Below are 7,919 nucleotides of genomic sequence, written 5' to 3' on the forward strand. Positions count from 1 at the left end.
GTTAAATCGATGGCTTGATGCAAGATATCACTTTATATTTATTTATGAATAGAGTCTATAATTCAATGAATGATATATGTACATATTTGCAAGAATATTCGCTCACTGCCTTTCCTATTGCAACAGATGCCAGAAGATATTGTGCTAGATAAACTTGAGTTCATTTTAAGAAATATCGATCACTATTATATCATTTCCAAAGTTCAACTCCACAACTGGAATTTTACACATCGTATAATAAAAATAAAGAAATGATATAGAAAATCAGGATTTAATGTAAAGAGATTGCATCGACAATGTGTAGGTTCTTTCTTTACTTTCAATCATTTCACTAAGTAAATATATACATGATAATTATTATACCTTAAATGATTCAATTGATACAAACGTTGAATAAAAATACGGTATGATTACCTTTATTTTAAGTTTCAAAATTCACTATATTGTTCCTCTTTACTCTATTTAGTTATGTATCATTTACATACAATTTTTAATACGATATCATTATTTTGATTATATTTTCGTTTATATGTATGTTGCTTTAAAATATTTATAGAACTAAAAAATATAAATTTTACAGATTATCAATTTGTTGAATATACAGTATAAAGTAACGTAGAATTAAAACGGCATTTTCTACAAAATTATAATAATATTTATAAAAGTGTAAGTAATTATACAAGTTTCATCATACCTGATACATTGGTATTTTGCATATTTTAATGGAGGACAAACACGAGGAAAGAATGGTTTGCATCTAGTAATCGAATAAACATTTAATTTCTATATACCGAAAGTGGTAAATCTCAAATGATGTAGTATCATTGGCGATGCGTGACGCATAGAAATCAATCGTGAGTGATTTAGATGAATTTTATACCGACGTCAAACATTTATTTCACGTGTGTCGAGCATAATAATTAATTGCTCCAATCGACATGCATTAAGAAACCGTGGTATTGAACCGCTCATTAAGTATGCATCGTCCGACGTTTCCCTCTAAGGAACTGTGCACCTTCTGACGGTAACGGTTGCCAACGCTGCAGAACTGCTGGATTGCATGTACTGAAAGGTTACCGGCAATAAAATACTCCGTGTCTAAAGGCTATTAATGTCTCGGTGCAACGCCAAGCATCGTTTCCATCGACACTTTATTTCTATGCGTACTCGCGTCAAAGAACTGAGGCCTTTCTACCGTAGTCTTGTAGCATTAGTCACTGACTGATTGCCGGTTTTACGGGGAAGCATTTCAAAACCCTGCGGGAAATAACCTGTGTAGAAATATTCTGCACGCTTTCTTACAGTCTCACCACTCTACAGTATTCTCATTAACGCATAAGAAATTAACATTTTTCAAGTTTCAACATTTTTTCCTCTCAACAACTAGCAACTTCTGCTAACCAATACACTGTAAGTGAAACAGAATGTGAAGAATATGAAATAAGTCAAAGAGAATATGAAGCAGACTACAATTTGAAATTTGTACGGAATTTCAATTTTAATGAACTAATGCTGACATATATGTTAAGAGTATACATATAACAATTTTTAAACTTAAATATAGATGCTATTGTCAGTAGAAATATGACGTTGTTAAACTCAAATTTCACCTAACTACAATAATGTAAATAGATATAAACAGCATAATATGTATTAGGGGTCGTTGAAATGATCTAAATATTCTCTATTCTACCAGTAATAAAACAGTACGACAGGCAATTTAAAAACATGTAAGTGACCGTGAAATCTTCGAAAATTCTTCACCTCCACGAAAATTATTACTACCATATTATGGACCCTCCGACTACAACATTCACAAGTAAAATTTCTCTATATCTCTGAGAGTAACAGAAATATTCAAGATAAAAGCTAATACCCCAATCGGTATACATATACAAGCGAGTAGAATATTCCTCAAGACTATAGAATATTATTTAAGACTTACAGCTGATATATATCTGTATCTTCAATATGCATTATTTGTGAAAATACTATTAATTTCGATAGTATAACATATATATTTTAACTTTTTACTTAATATATTAAAAATTAAGAGAAACATTTGCACGATAAGTTATGGAACTGATTACATAAAATTGATCGTTTCTGAGTAAGTGCAGAAATTTCTCAAATAAAATATTAAACATTTAAAAATGTAGCCTTGGACGGAGAAAAGACAGATCATAGAGCTCGTCGAATTTCACAACCTAGTGTTAGTGAGCAACAAACAGCTTTTTACGATGGTGTTGAGTTTTACCTACGCGTTGCATATAGTTCGTTGAGTGATTCATAAGGCGAAATGGACTCCTTTGTGGAGAAAAACAATTTCGTGTAAAACAGGGAATTAAGTACTTATCTTTACGAGCGGCCGTACAATTTTCTGAAAGAAGATACACCCGCCACCCTCAGCGGCATCTACTAGCCGAAAAAATGTATCGCGATCTCGATACTGCATTTCGACTGCATAACGTGTTTGCAGTTTGTTGGCTAAAGTTATTTTTGACGCTGGAATAGAAGCACTGAGAAAAGCGGAGACCCGATAAGGCCACAAGAAGAAACTTCAAAGATGTGTCGTGTCATTCTATCATTCTCAGGTGCATTTAGATTTTACGATGAAGCAAACGAAAAAAACGATATTTCGCGATAAGCATTATACAGGTTGCGATACATATTTGAGCCGGGTTATATCTCAAAGCCGATAAGAAACCCAAAAGAGGCTATAGAGGAAAAGGTTGAATGGTATGACAAAATCTATATTCGTAAGTGCTCACTTTTTTTCACTACGTAACAATGCAACGGCAAGTGTAATTGCACTCTTTTATTAAATAGAAGTTTATAATAGCTGTTCTGTAGGTTCCTATTAACTATTTGATACATTTCTTAATTCTCTACAAAAATGTATTAAGGTACTTGAGTCGAAAACTGCTTGGCTCAAAACATATTTAAATTTCAATTTCATCAAATTTAGTGCATAAAAGATAAAGCAAATATGCTTGTTTCTTATATGTTTTAAGTTATCTATATACCAAAATTGTACAAATTTAAAATTGAAGTATCTTTAATACTTTTTCGTGGGAAATTGAAAAATTCATCTAATGATTAACAGAAACTTATAGAGTCCCATATCAAGAAAAGAGAGCAATTGTACTTTCCATTCTGTGCATCGTTGCATATTAAAAAAATGAATACCTGCAAAATTATACATCTTATCATATCACTCAATTCTTCCCTCTGCAACTTTTTTCCATCTCTTAACGATTTCAAGATATAACCTTGTCCAATTACGTAACGCACCCGGTATGTGTCGATTTAAATATTTAAATATTTTACCTAATCTATAAACTAATCGATATTACCTATTCGTTCTCGTTTCATTAATATTTTACTTGCGTCATTTATATGAATTTTGTTTCGAAAATTATACGTTGAGTACTTCATAAACATAAATTCGTGTCGCACCTTGTCGTGTTCTATGTCGTTTCCGTGATAATACAGAGTGACAGATGCTTGTCTATATCCAATGATTAGGAACTTAGAATTGACTATTAATTATACAGATGTCCTATCTGACTCAGTCTCCTCGATGATCTATGAATCTATTGATGAAATATCTTTCAGAAATAGTTTCAAAGAGTACACAATTTAGTATGGTTAGGGTTCTGATAGATGATCCCGTACAGCATGCTACAGACTATACGCAAATTAACTTTGTTTTCTCAACCGAAATCATATGTTCTTAATAGGATGCTAGGCCATTTATGACAAGAATCATTAATTTAAGTAATATTGTATATTCAGTATTGCAAAGTATATACATACTGGTATACTTGCTTACATTTACATTCTTTGATATCATAATATAATAGAATTTCATTTGTCTGAATTTGTCAGGAGATAAACAGTTTATACATTACGTCATAAAATTAAAGGACTACTAAATTTTGACCGAAAAATCGTCCATATTTAAACTGCTGTAACTTCGTGAAAAAAAATCGTACGACTTTCTACTTAGGTTCATTTTAAAGGATGAAGCCTCTAGTTTAACACCTTTCAACTTAGTTTTTCCAAAGATCCTTTTCTGCTGCAATACGAAGTAGGAAACTGAAGTTACTTTCCCTCTTTTCAAGTTTTACAAATTCAAACAATTCTACGGAATTTAAAAAATTATTTTTGGGATTCGTATAAAGATGACCTTTTAAAGGGAAGTTTCCATTTTACAACGACCTCTCAAAAGTTAATGTACGATTTTTTAGCGCCATTTTATCGCACTTTAAATGAATAGTGAGTCGTGGGTATTGGAATAATACAAATATGTGCACAGTCGGGTTTGTACTTCGTATGTGGTATGTGTGTGTATGTATATTTAGTGTGTTTCTTTAGTTAGTAGGTATTAAAATAATTTTATCATAAAACTTTTTTGGTAATAACTTTAACATAGTAATGACCTTGACCATATGAAAAAATTATTGAAATCGGAGGTGGCTCCCTTTTTGTGAATATTTACCAGTATCTTGCTGCAGTCGGAAAGTATAGAGTGTGTCAGTTCATTTTTAATTTAATCTTATTGTTAATGACCTGCATACATTCCTACTGTATTATTCATAACTTCGTAATAGCGCATTTTTTATCAATAATATGCAAAAGTGATACTTCGAACTGTTTGGTTCTACATTCTACATCAATGCATTACTCAGTCGCCGACAATAAGTGGCATGTCAGCGAACGTAATGGCTATTATATCCTATTAATAGGCCATTACATAGGCACACTTGGATTTCATGAATGTGATTAATGGAGAGAAATGAACGCTAAGCTAACTGAACATCGATCCTTGCATATAATGTTCATGTTGTCGCGTTAACAAATGACCATTATTTATTGTGTCCTATAAACAGTTAACTGTCATATTTAGGTCGTTTACATTAATACGTCCTACAAATTTCATCTCATATTTCACCATGACCAGTAGAATTACGTGGTAACAAAAGATAGCTTGAAATTACTTTGCCGATATTCAAAGGAAGACAAATCCGTCAGTTTTTCAACATTCAAATTCCTCTCATATTGTTTTAATTATTTTTAAAATAAGTGATACGGATTTTCGGAAGCTCTACATTTTGTACATTCGCTGTTTTCTCCGCACAGCTAAGTATTGTTTTACAGAGTATTAAACGTTGTGCTTTGTAATAATTACCTTTCATATACAATGTACAATACACATCGCGGGCCGAAAGAATAATAGCACAACTACAAGGTTGTCAATTTTGAATTAAGTGCATTATTGGTCTCTGAAATCGAAATACCCACTCAATCTTTCTAATATAACAATTACATAATTGTAAAAATGTGGCACATTTTCACATTTTATCAATTTGATAATACATTAATTATAGTATTATAATAATTATTTATTATATTAATCTCTATTATAATTATTTTAATCACGATATTTCGAAATATATTACTTTCCCAATGTTCATCGACACGTAATACGCTAGACTGCAACATTAAATACAGACGAAAGGAAGCGATCGGATTTTCACTGATCGTACTAGTACAAATCAAATCGATGGGTATAATGCGAAATGCGCTTTGTTAGAAACGATTCGTTTGAGACGCAACCAGCTTTTATACGATACATATAAACCTGAAACCGTTTGAGAATAAAAGCCGGAGACGTATGCTAGCTGCGACTAAAGCGGATCCTCGATACGATGCGTTGCACAAACCAGTTGGCCGGAATAAACGTAGTGATCATAGGTTGGCGGATCGCCAAAGCACCTATCCGCGTAAGCATTCGTCTTTTCATCGCGACGCACCTCGATTGAACCGAACAGATTGATGCGCGGCTTAAAACACGTCGACGACTGATCTGGATGATTTGAATGCCCCTAATGTGTAGCATGATTGAAATTTTCACGACCCAAATCGCTGCCAAACGGCTGCCAGTTGTTTCGATCGTTGTGTTATCGTCGAGTGATATGCGTGGACAAAAATAAAGCTCCAACGCAACGACTCCGTAAATTCTATTCAGAGCTCGCGCTGAATAGCAAAACTCTGGAAAACGCGTTGAATAATTGAATTAAGATTTATTTATATCTAGCAGAGAATAGTTCTTTTACAGAAATTACCTATCAAAAACGATAGAACGTAATCGATAAAATGAATACATCACGGAATTCACATTTTGCATCGAACATACCTCGAAACATATTAATATTTGACATTCTGCAGAGTTTAACTGCTATAAAATACATATTAACGTTGATCACATTAACATTTCCGTTGTCTCTGTTGTTCTACAACGATTATCCCTATTATCTATTCGATAAAAAAGGTAATAATGTGTCTTTACAGTATACTGAAAAGCATTATACATATCGTTTGGTTGACGAAAGCAGAGAGCTAAGAGATTATCTTGATAAACGGATTCTCCAAGTAAATACAGTGGCCTCGTCGAAACGTTTTCAGGCACCCTATAAATTCTAATTTAAAATCAGTGTCGCAACAAAAGGTCCTCGAAAGCGGCACACCATTTCTCAGAGTGTTCCTCGCATAGCTCATTCGTTTTATCGTCTTGAACGGCACGAGCGTCACTCTGACACCGTGATAAACAGCCGCTTCTGTCGTAAGTCAAGTCACCGTAAAATCTTGGGCATTACTTGTCGTGGTGTTTACTAAGTCAGAATGACTTGACAAGGTGAATATAGTTAGCGCTAGATCTTCGTCGCTGGTTCGCTTATTCGGCATCCAGTGACATTTATCATCGTTCCAAGCTGTGACTCAAAAGATTGAATAATTACGACATTTATACATACGATTTAACAAATATCACCAATGTAAAACGATTCTACCGGTTCGAATAACGTACTCGTATAGCGTCCTACAGAAATTCTTTGCTACTAGATAGACATGTAATAAAATAAATGGTTATCCTTTTAGCTCGTTATTTATTATAATACGTATATAATATTTCGGAACTTTATACGAATTCAATGATAACCGAAAATTAAGTATAAATTCTAAACATGATAATATATGTATACATATAAAAAAACTTGACATCAATTGTAGTGAATCAGTAAATAAAATACACAGACGTATCTATCCGCGAGAAACATTCCTGTAGTCAAATAGCGAGAACCTAACGACGCGACGCCAAGATACCATAAAATTTTGAAAACGCATAGCTTCGATGAAATCGCAAAGTTCACGTGCGTAACCCTCGACTGGGGTTAATCCGACGGTAACGTCGCGACGCCGGGCTAATGGCATGCACGACGTCGCCAACATTTTCAGCCAACCAGTCGTCGAGCATCCGTTCTGTCTAACGACAAGAAGAAGGGGAGGCGCATTGCTGCTATCGCGGCTCGTTCGAGTGATGAAGTGAGTGCAGAGTGAGGCCTATTTTTGTGCTCACCGACAAACAGCCTCGTAGATCTCGTGACACATCGTTAGAGCACCACGAAAATATCTTCCACGCGGACGAAAAGTGTTGCGGCATATCCAGCTATCGGCTACTACGTTTATTCCAAGGGATTACCAGCTGCCTTCCTTCGAGGCAACCGTACGCATCGTTTCAACCATTCAAACGGATGCGATGCAGCATATTTTCATTATTTAATGATAATTCATATCGTTGTAGATGTACAATATTTACTACTTTCATTAGGAAGTACGCGTTTCCGAATACTATATATTTAAATTATATTTGAAGACTAGAGTCACGATTTCATATTTAGTTCGCTTACTTTTAAAAATACACGTAATATATGCAGGGTGTTTAACAGGCATAATTGTTCGTGAAAAAACAAGTTCAGAATATAGAATAAAATATTTTCATACCTCGCTTCATTTTCGAGAAAATCGAGTTTGAAACAAATTTCTCTGTTTAGGGCTTCATTTATAAGAAAATAAAG

This window comes from Bombus vancouverensis, chromosome 3 (assembly GCF_051014615.1).
Source record: "Bombus vancouverensis nearcticus chromosome 3, iyBomVanc1_principal, whole genome shotgun sequence".
Taxonomy (NCBI): Eukaryota; Metazoa; Arthropoda; class Insecta; order Hymenoptera; family Apidae; genus Bombus; species Bombus vancouverensis.